This window comes from Capra hircus, chromosome 14 (genome assembly GCF_001704415.2).
Source record: "Capra hircus breed San Clemente chromosome 14, ASM170441v1, whole genome shotgun sequence".
Classification (NCBI taxonomy): domain Eukaryota; kingdom Metazoa; phylum Chordata; class Mammalia; order Artiodactyla; family Bovidae; genus Capra; species Capra hircus.
The window spans coordinates 23173523-23193089 of record NC_030821.1 but is presented as its reverse complement, the minus strand read 5'-3'; the positions used below and the strand labels follow the sequence as shown (position 1 = coordinate 23193089).

Below are 19567 nucleotides of genomic sequence, written 5' to 3'. Positions count from 1 at the left end.
AGGCCATAGCTAGAGGTGTGCACACTCTGTCAATGAAAACTGTTTCCTTCTTTGGAGGAATCCATTGCTGCAGATGTGAATGATTCCATTGTCAACATTTGTTGAACCATGTTCCTGTTGATGGATATTTGGTTTGTTCTCTTCACCTCTGTAGCAATGGATCCTCAAAAGGAGAAAACCACTTTCATTAAGAGAGTCTGAAAACCTCTAGTAGCTATTGTGCAATGGAATAATATTCAATAATAAAAAGACCAAACTACTGATACACAATATGACATGAATGAGTCTTTAAAACATTATGTTGAGCATGGAAGCCATAAAGTATATGATTCATGTAAATAACTCCATTCATATTAAATTTCAGACAAGGCAAAACTAATTTGCTAAGAGTAATCAATGGTAGTTGTCTTTTGTAATGCGGGAGACCTTCTAGGGTGATGGGTATATTTTGACTGTACACATAAAATTTGCACATTTCATTATAAGCCAAAAATAACTTAAAAAGCAGATAACTGAGCTAGATTTTTCTTCTGAAAATGTTTTATTTATACTTGTTTTATACAGTAATTCATCTCCTGCTCTTTCAGTATTTCTCAAAACAATTTTTTTTTTTGTTTACATTCAAGCCAGTGTGGGCTGAACTGTTTCATTAATTTGGTAGGCATGTCACATTTTAACATGATTTAAAAATAAATGCATGGATAGGAATGAACATCATTTTATTTGCAGGCAGTATTGCTCTGTGGACAAACCTAAGGTCCAAATTCTGACTCTGTCTGTCAATAGCTATACAACTTTGACCAAAACATCCTCTCAGCTGCCTCACCTGTAATATTTATAGCAACCCTTGCAGAGCAGCTACAGTATGTATGTAACATTTGCTTTCAAGTAAGAGCTCCACAAATTTTAGTTTCTCTTTTTTGCCTCTTAACTTCGAATGTTTTGTCTCTGTGCATAAGGCTAGATGTGGAACCAGGTGTGCTTCCCACGTGGTTCTGTGTGTTGGACATGACTATACGCCATGACACCATGCCATGACTACATCTTAGTAGGATGCAAAACAAAGATGCTACTGTATAATACAAAATCTCATAAGGATAGAAAAGCATCAACAGGAAGAAAGGGATCTGCTAATCTCACCCTCTAAATATAAATTGTTATCTTTTTTATTGTTTCCCAACCTAATTTTTTTTTCTACTTTAGACAAAGAAAGGGCAAAAAGAAAGGGAGAAAAGTGAATCCAAATATTCACTTATTCATTCAACAGATATTTTCTTGATTGCTTCCTATGAGTCAGGTGTTGATCCCAAACTCTCTGTTCCTAGGACTTAGAGCTGGAATCAAAATACAAGTATATGTTAAGGGAGATGTGATTTATGGACTGTTTACTAGATTAAAATCTTCAAAAACTTTTCAATATTCTCATCTCAAGTCCTGTTAGCATCTCAATGGAAGAGCAAACATCATTATGGTCTCCTTCCTGCTTTTGAGAACAGCTGAGATTCTTCTGTTGACACAGTCTCTAGGATTGTACTTGAAAAACCAGAAGCAGGGAGTTCCCATTAAGAGTTGTGGCCTTGCAGACTTATCCCTCCTATCTATCCCACAAAGCCAGAATTTTCTGATCTGTAGGGCAGTGTGGGACTCATCTGTTTTCTTGAGCATTTCCTGGCTAGGGACATAATACTCTTGTGGTGGGAGGAGAGAGTGACACAAAGGAGATTTATTTACAACTGCACTGGATGAGGTAATTATTAAAGTATCTATTTAATCTCTGACTATTAATGGGCAGTATATTAGTGTTACGGAACAGGACATTAATGCTCAGAAATGTACTAGTCAGTAAGAAGGAAAAAAAATCCACAATTTTTTCATGGAAAAAGTCAGTAATTTTCAGAGGCCAATAAGGAAAACGCAGAACAGATACTTTCAGGAACCAAAACGGATTCACCTATGCACGCTCATGTTTCTCCTCTAGTTGGTTCTAGGTAACGGAGGAAGGGGTGTGTGTGTATGTGTGGGTGTGAAAAACCCAGATCTCTGAGTCAGTTAAGTGGTGACTTTTCACTCCTTAACAGAAATGTCCCAGCTCACCAGTGCAGGGAATATTACATGCTTTCTTTACTCCAGTGCCTAGAAAATTGCCAGGCATAGTAGGTCCTCAAGAAAAACTTGCCAAATGAATAAATGAATGAAAGGCAGAGGTGACTTCAACTTAAGCTGTATCACTTGTTAGCTTTGTGATTTGGGCAAGTTATTTAAGCTCTAAGTGAATAAAGGTGAAAGTTGCTCAGTCCTGTCCAAACTCCTCTGTTGATGAAATTCTCCAGGCAAGAATACTAGAGTGGGTAGCCATTCCCTTCTCCAGGGGATCTTCCTCAACCAGGGATCAAACCCGGACCTCCTGCCTTGTATGAGGATTCTTTACTGTCTGAGTGACCAGGAAAGCCTTGGGGACCATTAAAAAACTGAGGATAATCCTGTTGGTTTCATGGTTTATTTGTCAGTATTTAATGATTCGATACTCAGGACTGGGCTTTGTACACAGTGAGTACTGAGTGGAGATGGACTCCACTCTCTTGAAGACACTCCCTGACTCTGTAATGATTTATTTAGCATGATGTTATAGTAGAGTTGTGTTAACTGGACACTCCTATGAGAAAGTATTCTAATGCTGATTTATATATGTTGAAATGGACATGTTACATTGGTTATAACAAAGTATTGTCTGCCATTCTGGAGTTTTCTAACATAAGTCTGTTCCAAGGTATGAAAAAATGTCTAAATTTATACAATAATTGTAAGCTGATGAGACAAATATGTAATTAACAATTTCCCAGTGGTTTGAAAATCATAAACAGTATAATAAACCTCCTCAACAGGGACAATTTTATGATTTTGAAGAAATTTTATTTTTTATTCCAGGGATTTTATTTATCAGTAATACATAAATAAGTTGTTCTCAGTGTAAAGTTAATAGTTTATTTGGGAAATTGTTTGACTAATAAGAGAATTCTTCAGCTTAAAATGCTTGGAAGCTGAAAACTCAAATAAACCTATATCACAGTAAAGGCTATATTGGAGGACTTTATTCAATGAGTTGAAGAAAATATTTCCTGATTTTTTTATTACTATAGGGCAGATCTGACACCATTAGTTTTCTTTCTGTCATAAATACAGACGAGTAGAATTTGACAGGCATCACTATCAAATAGGTCATAGATAAGTTCAGGCATCTTGCCTTCCACACAGACCTTTCACACTCAGTTCTGATGGGGCTGCTTGAATAGAATGACCAAGGTTTGATTTTAGGCTTCTAGGTCACGGTTTCACCTTGACAACAGTTCTTTCATTTCCAGCCGTAACATTTGCTAGGATCCCTAAGGTGCTTTCATTTCTGTAAGTAGTATAAGGGAAAAAAAAAAAGAAGGATGGGGGTGGGGGGTGGGGGGGAAGATAAATCTTAATTCACATGCTGCAGGACTATCTCTGTGTCTCCGGCACAAAACTTCAAATCCAATCCAAGAACTGGATGTGTATTAGAAGTCTGCAGATTTAAACCTTGTCCACCATGATCAAACTGGATTTATGGAGCATCATAACTCCCCAGACACCATCCAGCAGCTTATTAATTTAATAGACTCCTGTCCATTCACTGATGCTCCTGCCCTGACAGTCTCTCAAGATAAGGCGAAAGCCTTTTGACAGGACAGAGAGCATATATATTTTCTTCTGTTTTCTCGTGGATGGGGTTGTCGACAACTTGAAATGTGTGGCTCAGCAAATTTGTTTTTTTCCTTCTCTTTTTTTTCCTTTTGCTGTGCAGGAAGGATGACAGAGGAGAGCCTCCAGAGAGTTCCAGGGGTCAGGGGGCCTGCGTTTCCCCTAAGTACTTATTTAGGATTTTGTTTTGCAAATAACAATGAATTGATTTAAAGGCATACACACGGGGACACTTTCACCATGGAAAGAAACAGCATTACAATTTAATGCCTAATATAAATTGAGAGGTGTTGGAGAGAAGAGGAAAAACAGCAATAAATGTTCCCATTAAATAAGAGTACAGCAGCATTTTCTTCTCTTTGCTATAATCCCATTTGTGGGAATGAGGGGGAGTGCCAAGAAAGATAGCACTCAAGCTGTTGTATATTTAAAGACAAAACAGGAAGAACTTTTCAACGTTCTTATTTTCCCTTTATGATATTCTCATGCTCTACAATAGTGTTTGTTACTTGCAAATGAATTCACAAGTCTCTGAAAGTTATTATGCTACTATCTTGCAGGGTTAACTGTTTCCATCCCTACTGGTACTCTTCTGTTAAAGACACACCAGTAATCACTAGATCTTGGCTTTCCAAACTTAAATGTGCACACAGATCACTGGTGATGGTTTAGTGGTTTAGTTGCTAAGTTGTGTCTGACCTCATACATGGTAAGCCCACCAGGCTCCTCTGTCCATGGAATTTTCCATGCAAGAATACTGGAGTGGGTTGCCAGTCCCTTCTCCAGGGGATCTTCCTGACCTGGTGATTGAACCTGGGTCTCCTGAATTGCAAGTGGATTCTTTATTGTCTGAGCCACCAGGGGAGATTTGGATTCAGTAGGTCTGATGGGACCTGGGGTTTAGTGTTTTTAACAGGTCCATGCCATACTGCTGGTTGGCAAACCACTTTTAATAAGCATGACATTAGCCAAACTTTTAAAAAAGGGAAAACTTAGATATGGGAAATGAAAGCACAGTGTCATACCAAGGAAAAACACAACTTGAACATAAAGCAAAAAATTAACAGATTCCCTAGCTGGAATATAGTGGGTACTTGACTCATATTTCAATGAACTGAAGAATCCCCAAGTGGCATGCATTTTATAATCTCCCTTCATTTTCACATGTGTGCAAAAATGATCATATTAATTTCCTTTGAGATAGCTAACTACAATGGTGTACGTAAAGCCAAGGATAAGATGAAAAGTAACTTGCCCATTTTCTCATACACATTTTCTTTTTACTTCATTTCACTGGTAGAGAGCTATCCTTCTTATCTCTATCTCTAGTCAAAATGCAAAACTGTGAAGCAAGATCTCTAAACTATTGCTTGACTTAAATGTCCTCCATAGGCCTGTTTTTTATTTTTTTGCTTCCTACACTCACTTTAATCTAGAAACCTATACTCAGAGTAAAGAAAGATAGCTGAGATTACACTTAAGACATTTAAGATTTTATATGCATTACAAAACTAGTTTTGATATTGAGAGACTCCAAATTATTACTTACTAGTTAATGGATAAATTTTGTATCTTTTGGGGACCCGGAGAGGAGGAGTACCTTATATTACTTATTTCATCAAATAAATTATGAAACATTAAATTCCTTACTAGAAATATTTGGTAAGTATCCTGAAAATCTTAAGTTTTCCTAATAAGCCTCTGAGACTTAACCAGTTCTTGAAAGAATGCACAAAGTAAAGGGTACTGAACTGGAGAGCCATCATTCTTGAAAATCTTTACTGACAAGGGAGACCGACAGTGATGATAAATACTAGATTTCTAAAGGAAAAACTGGCTTAAAGTAATTTATTCTTGTTGAATTTCAATGGGCCGTAGATAAAACTATATAAATAGACAGAAAAATCTTATCTGCTCATACTTAAATGTGTGCATTTCGGATCCATTCTCTTGGTTGGGATATTCTTGCTTGCAACACCACGATATACTATCTTGGTTGACCCCACTGTCATCTGACAGTCTTCACAGATCTAAGACTAATGAGAATATATCTTCTCTGAAGTACTACTGTATGTCATGGCATATTAGGTGACCTTTTAGTTTAAAAATAGCCTTCAAAGATGGGGTTGACTTATACACCAAGGGAAACGAAAAGTCTCCAATTTTAGGTCTCAGAGCAAAGACTTCAGGTCTGGCTGACTTTCCCCCAGTGATAGGTGGGAACAACAGACATAGTTACTGCTTGTTGAGAGAAAGTCAAGTGGTGTGTGTGTGTGTTCAGTCACCCTGGAAAGAACTGTGCGGTAACTGAGCCAAGGAACTGGCATGGCTGCTATGCAAAGACAGCAAATAAAATCCTAAGGTTTGACAGCATCTTTTGCATGTATATAGATTCTAATTTTTCCAAATTATTTTATACACCTTCATTCTAACTGAGGTAGCACAATGTATGCTTTGTTTACACAGGACATTCCAAAGAAATACCCCTATATTAGATTTTCTAGCATTAAAAAAAATCTTGCTAAGACATAGAATACTTTCCTAGATATTAAGAGTAAAGCATTTTGAGTATCGGTTTTCAAATGATTTTTCACACTGGTAATTTCTGAAAATAAAGCAAGTCCTATTAGAGTTTACTACGTTGAGGGATGCATTTTAATGCCCATTAAAAGAAATTAAAAATTCAGTGAGTATATGCTATGAATTAACTGTGGAGTAGAAGTGAGAATTGACATCATTGCATCTGAGGTGTTCACAACCAACCTGGGACAGTGCACAAGCTGAGGTGGAGCGAGCTCTCTGGGAAGGGCATGGAAGGCTTTTCAGAAGCACTAATACCTGCTAGGTCTTGAATGATATCTCTTTCCCAGACAAAGATGTTGGGAAAGTTATTAAGCAAGGGAAATATGATATATAAAGGCAGATATGAGCAAGTAAGGAATAGCTAAGGAATTTTAAATAACTGAGACTACTTGGAGTAGACCAAGTCCTTTACATATGAACCTTCAAGTTGTGAACTTTCAAAGATGTGAACGTGCATGTCAGCCCCTGTATGCCAGCTATTGTACTACTACTGTATTTTTCAAGGCATTGGACTGTAACATTAAAAATGTTTTCTTCATTTTTGGTGTTTGATTTTTATGTACATATTGTTTGTATGAAAAGTATTATATACCTATTACAGTACAGTACTAAATAGTTGATTGTGTTAGTTGGGTACCTAGGCTAACTTTGTTGGTCTTACAAACTGGACTTATAAATGCACTCTTGGAATGAAATTCACTTGTATATAGGGGACTTACTGTACAGCATAGCTGTGAAGGATAAACGAGAAATGAAACTATAAGGACTAGGGTAGTTAAAAAAGTTAGATGAGATAAGCTTCAGGAAACACAGAAACGAGAAGAAAACTATAGAATGACAATATTTAGTGGCTGGACAGTGATGGAGAAACCTGGCCTTGTGTGTGGAAAAGGATAAATCAGATCAAGCCTCGTGGAGTGAAAAGCTGACAAGTAAATCACAGGAGACCTCGGACAAAGTCACTTTAATGGAATCATGAAGGCAGAAACTGAATAAGACAGAAGATACTGGAATTTAGAGAGTTAAAAGAATGGATGCATGCAAAAAAAAAACTTTGCAGAAGCTTACCTAAAAAAGGAAGCAGAGAGGGCTTCCCGTTAAGCATGATGAATTGATTGCACACATTTATTTCGTCTCCCTTTCGCTAACATGACAGTAGAGAAGAAAAAAGATGATAAGGGCAAAGAGATGGGGCAGAGTAGGCAACAGAAGTCAACAACATCTTGGAAGCTAGCAAATTGATGGAGTGATAGATGACACACCAGAGCACAGAAAGCTGAAATCCAAGTATTTGAAGAGCAGCTGGCCAACACGTAGCAAGCGGATTGATTCTGCAGAATCCTGGAAAAGATCAGAAGGTAAAGACACCTGGCACCTTGAAAGATAGGGTGAGCAGCAGAGCTAAAAGCCAGTACAGGACTGGCTTTCCAAGTAAGAAGCTGTTAGTTACACTTGCTCAGCGATTCCCTGCAGAGCTAAGTGACATTCCTTTCCTACTCTGTTAGGAAATGGAGGCTTAGTCTGTGAAGAACTGGAATAGAGGATTTAGATACAGAGAGATATACTTGGCCAAGGGTTATACTACAGTGTCACCAGAGTTAGAAGACTAAAGGAACACCTACATTCTCAAAAATGAGATAGGACTTTTCCCAAACACCACCTGGTCCAGTCTGCCCACAAAGTCCTCGGATTGCTGGCTATAAGGCTCATCTATCTCAGAGATGAGCATGGTGTTCTCTGAGACCGTCATTCTCTGGAGAAGCTAATCGTGCTAAGATAAAAAATTACATACACTGCACTGGGAGGCATCGTTGCCATGGCTAGGTTACCATCCTATGGCCCCCCCTGAAAGCTACCAGTTGACAAGCTCTGCCTTCCCAGGCTGCTCTCGCATTCAGCCCTTAGTGCCCCATTCTTAAATGGTAAAGTAGATATGCATGGATCTCTAGCCTCTTGAGGAAAGCTTCAACACCAAATACAGGGACAAAAATAGGTGGAAAAAGTAAGAAACAATGCACAGGACATACAACTTCCTAATCATCCTCTACCTCCTATTTTCAGAGATAAAGGAAAGAATAGCCATACTAAAAACAGCAAGGTGCTGAAAAAAGGTTACAGTCAGGGGAAGACTCTGTACGTTATAAATATGAGAGTTAAAATTCAATAGTTAAGGAAGTTAAGGGATAAAGTTTGAGCACATCTCAGAAAGTGTAACAGTCAGATTATGATTGGGAGAACATTATTAAATGCATAATTTACATTGATGTCCATGTTTTAAAAATCTGTAAGTCATTCATTTATCCATTAATTCCTTCATAAATATTTAGTGAGCACCTACTATGTATCATAGATGGCTAAAAAACAGACCTTAAAGGTGGCTAAAAAAACTGTCCTTAAAGAACTCGCATTCTAGGGATAGGAAGATGACACTAAATTTTTAAAATAAATTCTAAAATGTCAAATATGAAGATAAATGAGAAAGACATTATGGACTGAACGTGTACCCAACTCTAAACTTTAATGTTGAAGCCCTATGTGATAGTACAAGAGGTTAAGCCTTTGGGAGGTAATTAGACCATTAAGGTGGAGACTTCATGGGACTGATGCCTTTATGAGAGACATGAGGGAGGAAGCTTGCGCTCTCTCTCTGCCTCCCCGCCACACAACCATATGCGGATACAAGAAGGCGGCCATCTTTAAACAAGGAAGATGGGTCCTCACCAGACACCGAATCTGCCTGCTCCTTGATCTTGAACTTCCCACCCTCCAAAACTGTGCAAGAGAAGTTTGTTAAGCTACCAGCCTATGGTATTTGGTTATAGCCGCCTAAACTGCCTAATATTGTGGAGAAAAATGAGAGAAATAGAGACAGAGTAGTCAGGCACACCCTCTGGGGAGGCACTATTTGGAGAGAGTTTCGAATGAGGCAAGAGAAGGACCAATGTGGGGGCATAGCAGGGCACAGCGCCCTAAGGCAGAGGCATTCTTCGTATTTTCAAACAAAAGCAAGGGTCTGAGCCACTGGAACAGGACAGTTGGAGAGCAGCAGTAAATAAACCCAAAGAAGTATCTAGGACAGACCACGTCGGATCTTTTAGGCCAAGGTAGTAACCTTGTGGGCTTAGTTCAGGTGTTGCCACACTCTTTCTATAAAGGGCCAAACAGTGAACGCTTTAGGTTTTGCAGGCTAAATGGTCTCTACCACAATTACTCAACTCTGATGTTACGATATGAAAATAGCTACAGACAAAATATACAAACAAATCATGGTAGCTGTATTCCAACCAAACTTTATGTACAAAAACCGGTGGTGGGTCAGACTTGGGTCTCTTGGGCCATATTGATTCTTGTAACCAGACACTGCCAAAGGAAGCCATTCCCTGCAGAATTATATTTTCTTTTTCACTTTTCCAATTTATCTGGGAAATGAGGAGCAAGGTCATTATTTATCAGGGGATGGAATATATTTGGGGAGACAGAAGTCTAACAGTCACTCTGAAGATGAATTTGGAAGATCTGAATAGACAGGCTACTGACGCTGAGGGCTCGCATTGACTTGGTGTTCAAATGTAAACTGGTCAGCACTGGTTTCTGTTGTTGTAGCTTTGTTGTTAGTGGTGGTGATGGTTTCATCGTTTCATTCTGACACACTTTATATAGCATTCTTTGTGGACCAGGCATATTTTATAAATACTACTTCCCCTAACTTCTGCCGCTTGGATTAAGTGAGAGGAAGGTGGAGAGATTGATTGATTAGGAAGAGGGTATTCAGGGCAGTAAAGGCCAGAGTGGGTACAAGAAAGTAATTAGAATGATGGACTCATGGAATCCTCACCAGGTCCTCTGGAAGTAAGGACAGGAGCTCCTGGGCAGGACAATGGTGCTGAAGAGGTAAGAGCATCAGATATTTATTTGGTGTTGAAAAACTGTTGGAGTCAGGTAATGAGTGGAGAAAAGCAGAAGATTTAAGTTATCTTCTAGGAGGATGTAGCTACCAACATTCTTTTCTTGACAGCTAAAGTCTTGTTTTTTATTAAAGGATGGATCTGAGCTTCACCTTTGACATGATAATCAATAATCTTACTAAAATGCCAGTGTGATCACGTGTGCCTCAGAACTTTCAGTAGCTCTCTACCATTTCCATGATGAGGTCTTCAGACTGAGCACTCCACTGAACACACAACAGGACCCTCAGAAACATTTGCAGGCTTGCCTCTCACTGGTCTTACTGGTAAATTCTCTGCTCTCACTAAAGACTGACACTTTCATGATGGTATGAACCATGGTCTGTAAACTTTTAGACATCGAATTTCAGCCTCCCCCAGTGCCTTCCCCTTTTCTCAAATATATATATTCAACTTTCAATATCTAACTAAAATTTTCCATCCTCTATCAACTTTGCCTTGACCGTGTAAGACAGAACTCAGTATTATGCAACCTCCATTAATTAAGCTCTTTCAATAAACTCCTTAACCCAGGGATGTGTTTCATGTTCCTCTGTACCCTTCATGACACCTGGGCTGTATCATGTGCAGAGCATGTGCTCAATAACTTTTATTTTATTTGGAAAAATTATCTTATGAAATACAAAGTGCCAGGACATTTGTAGAGACACTAAAGAAAAATATGTATCACTAGAAAATAATTTAATTTCCAGGGATGAGGGATTTCATGGGTAAGGCAAAGATTTTTGTTCTTTTAATTTGAATTGTATAAAAGGTAGAGCTGGAATGTAGTTAAAACAAAAAGTGATTTTCATTTGCAAATATTTTTCTTGAAGTATATAAGAAAAATAAAGTGAAGAAAACTATAAAATAGGAATACAAAAAATTTTTACCAAACCATATCACCTTTACAGAAATACTTTTATAGTTCCGATCTATTTCTTTCTGTGTGTTTCACTGTACATATATATTTTTAAATATAATTATAATTATACTAGGCACAAAACCTCATATTCTCCTTTTTTAGTTGAAATTATAATATAATTTTTTGTATGTAATACACTGTTTTAAAGAATTATTCACAATATCTTACTCTGAAAACATTCCCTAAAGAGTTGTCCCTCATTTTAGCTGACAAAGATACTTTTGGGGGTAGCTTTCAAGATTAGCATCACTTTGAATGACAAGCTAACATCCTTGAATGATAGTGAGTCACCTCTCAAAAGACCCCACTCTTCATTTTTCATTTTTATACTGATGAAACTGATATATTCTTAGTTCTTATCATTTGCCAACATCCTACCTGGGTTTTTACCCCTAAGAGACAGAAGCTTCATTCATGAATGGATAAGGACGGTTTAGGATATTTTTTTCTCCAACATATGAGAATGCATCTAATCCATGGAAATAATTAATAGTATTATTATGCAGGATTATTTACCAACATTTCATTAAGGAAACTCACAGTGATGTGGATATGAAAACAAGTGTATTTTTTCACATCAGATAGCACACATTAATAACAACTCAGGACATAAACTATTCAGTACGACCAGATTCAGGCTGAAATAACATCAGTAAATCACTAACATAATTGTAAAAACAGCAAATGCATAGTAAAAAATGAAAACGGCAGAAGGCCCAGTATTTGCTGAAGTTGCTGCCATTCTGTAATTTGCAACAGACAGATCCATTGTAAATAACACATTCACTGGTGGGGTCACTCGCCTTGACCTTAAGAACCCCTCAGAAATGACAATTTGAATCAAAACGATGGTTTTCTAAAGCAACCATTTGTACAATCACTGATTTCTAGAACAGGCATAATAAATTGCTTACTCCTCCAAACATCTCTCATTCTTAGAGAACATAACTAGAAAAAGCCTTAGATGTTCATGAAACATGTTGGGTTTTCGGCATCGCGTTATCCTGTGGTGCTCTGCAATCAATTACTGCTATACCACCATCATTAATAATTTTCTTAATGAAAATGATTCTGTTGATCTCCGCTGTATTTTAATTATCAGAGTTAAGCATAATTACACTGCAGCTCTGAGCTGGCATGTGGACTCCTTTAGGGCGCAATTTTGTTTTAACACACTGATAATGTAATTTTACATTGTGTCAGTTTGTTTGGTTATTATCCAGTTGTACAATTCCACTGTATTCCTGATAACAGATAATAACCTTAGTACCTCCTATATCCTGAAGTCATTTAAAAAGCAATATTGGAATTCTGCGACTAGCTAACTTAATCGCCTTATGATTTTATAATTCCTGCTGCTAAATATTTGGTTCAGGCACCCACCCTCTTTTAAGAATATTATAAAACTAGACAACAGTTATACATTTTCTATGAACTACAAAATGGTTAAATAAACACTTAAATATGAGCACAATTTTTTCTTTTCAAATTACTTTCTTACTCACATAGATTTAGGTGCTTTAAGGTAAACATGAACTTGTAGGCTAGTTAACAAAACTGGGTGCTAAGTTGGACGAGGCTGTTGTTTCAAAACTCTAGGAACATGCAACAGATACTCTATCTTAAGCTGGAAAATAGCCCAGACCTTTGCAAGGGTCCTTCACAATGACAGATCTTTGTTTTAAACAGTTGATCAATTTAGTCAGTGTATAGAAAGTTCACCAAAGTTAGGTCATATTAGAATTACTGTCATTATTTCATAGTACCTTGAACATAGTACTCAACCAATCAGGGCTTAACTGAATTAATTGCATCGTTACATTTGTGCAAACAAGCAAAACCAGAACTTTGAAGATGGTCATAGAAAGATTTTGGAGATTAGTCTTCTACACGACTTTAAATTCCTGTGGTCTTCAAAGCAACAGAGAAATCAGCAGAAGGTACTGCTGTCACTGCTGTTTTAGTTCTGGAAAACTTTTTCTGAAAAACCAAATCACAGAATGAGGGGGGAAAAGTTTTGCTGATTAATATGTATGTAAATTTGTGAGGAAGACCAATACCCTACAATCTTAGCTTAGTAAATGGTATCTTCCAAACTCCGCTAATTGTGCTAATTGGGATTCAAAGTCAACATACTCAAGACTAAATCCAAATTTCATCACTTATGATCTAAATATCCTTGAATTATTTAACTTACCTAACCATGAGTTTGTGTTTGCGTGTGTGCTAAGCCACTTCAGTCATGTCCAACCTTTTAAAACCCTACGGACTATAGCCTGCCAAGGCTCCTCTGTCCATGGGGATTCTTCAGGCAAGAACACCGGCATGGGTTGCCATGCCCTCCTCCAGGGATCTTTCCAACTCAGGTATCGAACCCTCATGCCTTTCGTCTCCTGCATTGGCAGGTGGGTTCTTTACAACTAGCACCACCTGGGAAGCCCCTAACTTGAGTTTACTCATCTGTAAAGTGGGAATAATCCTGCTTACATCATAATTTTCTAAATGGTAAATCAGAAAACATAGGTAAAGAGCTTAAAACCATGCCTGACATAGGATTGCTTGCTTTAATGTTATCATCATTATCTTTACACTAGCATTTTAAATAAGACTTTCCTTAGAAATATCATGTGCCCAAGGGGAAAAACCTATCTTTAGGCAAAGGCTTCTGGCCTCTGATTCTGTAATACAGGTCTCTGCAGATACTGCAGTTTCATAGGGACTAAGTGGGACTGAAGGAATTCTTGGCTATACATCTAGAATCAGATGACCGTGTTTCCTTGCACACTTGCTTGATGCCAGTGTGGAGGTCTGGCTTCATTTCCCCTAAATTTGTGCTGACATATAAGCAAAAGGGCAAACAGGACTGAGAATAAGATCATATGCGATATAATATTTATGACAACATATGCAGTTATGTGAATGGGTGAGTCTTCACAAAAATCCTGTGAGATGGCCAGTGCTACTTCATTTTTACAGCTAAGGAGATATGATTTAAACAGGAAAAGTGATTTGCTCAAGGTTCCATCTGAGCAATTGTTGTTTTTTTTTTCCAATAATATTGTGCTTTTGTATAAAAACAAATCTTCCATGGTTAAGGTGAGAGTGAGGGTTAGCTGATACTTTTTCACTCCTTTGATTGACAAGGTTCATGCTCTTCATCTGAATACCCAGAGAATGTGGCTCTCTAAAACAACATGCCATGAAAATCCAAAAACCCCAAATAATTTAATTATCCCTCATTTGGAGGGAGCTCAATGAACAAACCCACATTTAGAACCTTTATGGTGCTAAAGGTTTAATTTTGAATGCTCAAAAACATGAAACTCCAAGTGACCCATTTACTTTTCCTAAATGAGAAAGGCCACTATACTGTGCAAACACTATAAAAAACATCAAGGTGTAGAGAAAAGAAAAGGGTTTCTAGTGCTTGACAGGTATTCACGGATTTTTAGGAGCAAGGGGGGCAGACCTCTGCTCATCCTCCTTCCAGCAGTCTCCCTTTAGCCTCAGCATGGTGCTTTTTAGTATTTTTCCACGGGAGATAAGTAAATTAGAATTATCTGGAGTCTGCTGAGAATAATGGCAAAAACCAGACAACCCAACAAGTCTGGTCCATCAATGTCTGGATGAGCTAATTACTTTCTGGAATGACAGGGGTTAGTTGAGGCAGGAAAAAAAGTACATCAGATTATAATATGAATGCCAAGTACTATTTTTTTTACTCGAATAAAACAGGATGATGGCAGCCTGTCAAATAGCCCTAAGTAATATAATTCTATAGTAATTATTAGATGGACACCTGGAAATGAAAATTTTATCATTATATTTAATGTTAACACCAGCCCACATTTAATAATACTTCAAAAAGTAAGTATATCTCTTAAGTTATAATGGTTACACATTAAGTGGTCTATCTTACATGCCATAGGAAAATATTATCAAAAATTTGAGTCAAGGCATTTAAAAATACAACATATATGCATCTTACATTCTATCTGTATTAATAAATAAGTACTAATATCGGAGAAGGCAATGGCACCCCACTCCAGTACTCTTGCCTGGAAAATCCCATGGGCAGAGGAACCTGGTAGGCTGCAGTCCATGGGGTCGCTAGGAGTCGGACACGACTGAGCGACTTCACTTTCACTTTTCATTTTCATACATTGGAGAAGGAAATGGCAACCCACTCCAGTGTCCTTGCCTGGAGAATTCCAGGGACGCGGGAGCTTGGTAGGTTGCCGTCCATGGGGTCGCACAGAGTCGGACACGACTACAGTGACTTGGCAACTAACATACTTTCAGATAGCCAGATCCAATGAAAGTGACTTTGGCATGGAATTCATAAGTATTGTGGTGCTTAGCCAGAAAACAAAATAAGGCAATGTAATTTTGACGTTAGTGAGAGTTGATCTTCAGTGAGAGCTCTTCAGACGTGAGGAGTAATATGCTGCATGTGGGCGCATGGATGTTAGCCTATCAAGCAACCATCCTTTACTCTATGGAGTAGCACTTAGGTTTCATTTGGGAAACTACTTCTCCTGTGTCTCATTGGCTTATATACAAAACTACAGAGGATTGTAGTTTGCAAAGAAGAGTCACAGTGATTAATTGGTTCAAGGATTGTATGTGATGTACCTCAAACAAAATCCAGAAAAGCTCTATTTGCACGGGCATTGCTCTGCTTGTAGAATATAAGGTCAGAGCTTCCCACCACTTGACAAGAACATTTCTGAGAATAAAACACGCAAAAGAAAGATGAAGCAGAAGATAGAGACAGTCTGGGGACAAAGTCTGAACATCTGAATTAAACTGATCCTGAAGTTTAGAATATCCCTCGATTCTCAGTTACATGAGCAGATGAATCCTCCTACCCTCAACATACACACACACACACACTTACACTTTCATTTTATTTATTTATTTATTTTTGGCATAAACCCATTTCATTTGGATTTCTATCATTTGAAAACAAAAGAGCCCCAACTGATAAATAACATACATGTTACGAAAATGTCTCACAACACTATAGATGTTCAAGTCAAGAAGTACCTATTAAATCTAAGTCATCAATTTCTTTCAACTACGAAACTCTTTTGCTTAGAGAAGGCTTATCATACCCAGGGGCTCCCCTGGTGTCACAAGGGTAAAGAATCCACCTGCAAGGCAGAAGACATGGGTTTGATCCCTGGGTTGGGAAGATCCTCTGCAGAAGGAAATGGCAACCCACTCCAGTATTCTTGCCTGGAGAATTCCATGGACAGAGGAGTCTGGCGGGCTACAGTTCACGGGGTTGCAAAGAATTGGAGATGACTAAGTGACTGAACAAAAACAACAACAAGAGTCACACCCACAGTCTGTGAAGACAGAAGGCTTCAGAGCCCATGCAGTCCTGGGAGCAGTGAGATTCCTGGGGTCCTATTTTCCATGATGTGAACAATCCCTAGCATAATCCTAGAATACTGAGGTATTCACAGAAATTTGAGTGAACTATCCCCTTCCTCCGGAGGCTATCTGATTACTAGCAATTAGCATCAGGCCTCTGAAGCCCATCTGGGGGATCAGAGTAGAGTCTACAGCAGAGTTTTCCCAAGTGGTGTCACCCAGAGCACTACTTCCAGTGTTCCTAAGGATCTCCATAGAAAAAAAGTTTGTATATCATACAGTCAAACGAGTTACAAAGACTTTAGTTTTATTTCACTACAGGACTTCTCAGAGTATTAATATCAGCAGGCCTTGCGAGTTTTCAAGAGAGGCCAAAACAGGCAATATTAGACCTTTCCTTTAATCTTAGGGTTATGTGAAATGCACTTTGGAAAGTGCTATATTATAATACTCTGTGATTTCAGAGTACTATACTATAGTACTCTGAAATGCCTAAGTAGTGTAAGAGAATTTACTCAGCATGGAATAGTGTCAAGGGGAAAGGTTCAGAGAGTATAGGATTTGGAATTATCAAAACCTGGATTCAAATTTGGTTTCTCTTTTAGCTCTCCATGAACAGAGACAATGATACTACTGCTCTAAGTCACTTACAACGTCAGGTTGTGTAAAATGAGAAACATACTACCTATCTCATCTAGCTGTTTGAAACCTTGAAGCAGGGAGAACTTATTCTAATATGTATAACTCAGACCCTCAATTAGACAGATAAATGTTTGCACCCCACTTTAAACACTTAGTCGATTAAAGAAATATATATGTGTAACTGAATCACTTTGCTGTACAGCAGAAATTAACACAACACTGTAAATCAAAGATACCACAAAATTTTTTTGAAAAAGTGAAATTGATACACAGCTACATGACCATGACAAATTACCTAATTTAGCCATGTCTCAAGTTCCTTTTTGTAAAATTGAGTACGATGTTAATTACCTATTGCTGCTACTGCTAAGTCACTTCAGTCGTGCCCGACTCTTCGCGACCCCATGGACTGCAGCCTACCAGGCTCCTCCATCCATGGGATTTTCCAGGCAAGAGTACTGGAGTGGGATGCCATTGCCTTCTCCAATTACCTACTAGGAGGTATTAAATGATGATTAAATGAAATAATGCATATACAGTAGTTACTGCAGTCCTTGTTATTTGAATTGCAATACCCAAAACTGGTCTTGTAAGTTGAACAATATCAAGTTACCTTTTGTAGGTTAAAAACTATTGTATATTAGGAATTCATATTGAGTAGATTGCAAAGGCAGGCAATAATAGCTAACTTTCTACAACTTTTTATTTTTCTAACATATAAAATGACCATAAAATGAGGTGAAGAGAGCAATGAGGGAAGTGCATAGAATTTGGTATGGGAGTACCAAAGAGAGGATTGGGGGGATGCTTAATAAAGAGTAGCTGTTATTATCCATGTACAAACTGAGCACACAGTTGGGCTTAAGCCATGCTTTATGAGTTAATTAATAAGTTTCTGCAAATTACTCCCAATTGTTTATTGCTAGGAGGATTCAGGTATATCTAACTATAAAACAAACACACAAATATGTTCAAATTAAAGTACTCCACTGAGCACAGAATTACAATTTTGTTATAGCTTTTCCCCTTATGTAACAATATAACAATCTTCTCTTCTAAAAGAATGCCTGATTTAAACATGTAATGAATTTGGATCATGGTAGAAGAACAACTACCCTCTTGGTTCCTCCATGTTATATTACCATCATAGAGATAAGACATTGTACAACAAAAATTTATTCCCAGTCATTGGTCCTACACTCCAAGCCATCATTTCTGTGGTTTGCATTCTGAATGTGGACACTGGCAAGCTGGTTCACTGTAATATTGCTTTCCATTTTGATAGAACATAGTGACATATCCTGGGAAAATCTCACTTCCCTTCTAGCTAAAAGCTCCCACCAGCATACCACAGGTATTTGGGGTTAGAAAATAAATGGGTATGGGACCAGCAATTACAGAAGGAAAAGGAATATAATCAGATCCTGGTGTGCAGATTGTTTTTTTAGCTTGCAAATTCTCTCTTTCCGGTGTTTCAACTTTCAAAGGCTTATGGTAGTTTAAAGGCAATCCTCTTATAAGTGTACAAATTGTAATGATTATAGGAACAAGTTGTAATTGTTTCTAGCAAGTTTTTAAGAGTCTTTGATGTTATGATTAGTGTTTTATATGTTAATATATTGATAGGGGTGCTTATTTGCTTGTTCCCTTGTATGCTTTCATGGTTTCTAGGTTCAATGTGCAAACACATCTTTGATCTCAGTAGGTCTATTTGGTTAAAAAAGAAAGCGAAAAGAAATTAAACATGAGAAGCACAAGGTTTTGCAATATTTACGAAGAAGCGAGATTAGGGATTTCACTCTCAAAGTACAGAGCTTGGGCCCAGAACCTGAATATGGAGGAAAGCGCAGCAAACCACATCACAGACGCAGAGGGGCCTGAGTCTGGGGGAGCCGGTCCCACGACGTGTGTCAGGGAGCGGCGGTTCCTTTGTAGCCTGGGCGTAGCTGTGTGACGCAGTCTAGGCTGATGCCACACTGAGCAAATCAAAGGCAAAGCTCTGCAAGCCATTGCTTCCTCTCTCCCATTTGCCTCCTGCCCTTCAGAAATCACCATGGGGAGGAACTCTCAGTCTTTGCAATGGCTTTCTTTTCAGCTCTGCTCTCATTCTGTGTGATTTCAAGAGACTGGCTGGAATTCAGTGCCTCCCAGAGCACGCACCTTGACACCCTGACACGGACTGCTACATTTCAAAAGGAATTTACTTTTTGATGGATAATGCCTCAGAGAGGAATCTGAGATCTCATCAAACCTGCTATCAATAAAAGTAACGGCGAGGAAGGTACTAGTCAAGACACTCAAATCCGTGGTGAGGTGAATGTGCATGGTGTGAAGTAAAGTCCTAACACCTTTTGTTTTATGCTGAACG

The 19567-nt window shown here is 38.2% G+C and overlaps 1 protein-coding gene across 1 annotated transcript in view; it reads right to left on the bottom strand.

The window, feature by feature from the left end:
• ZFPM2 (zinc finger protein, FOG family member 2) overlaps positions 1-19567 on the bottom strand; it is a 526755-nt gene that overhangs the window by 157428 nt on the left and 349760 nt on the right. The gene's annotated exons all lie outside the window — the stretch shown is intronic.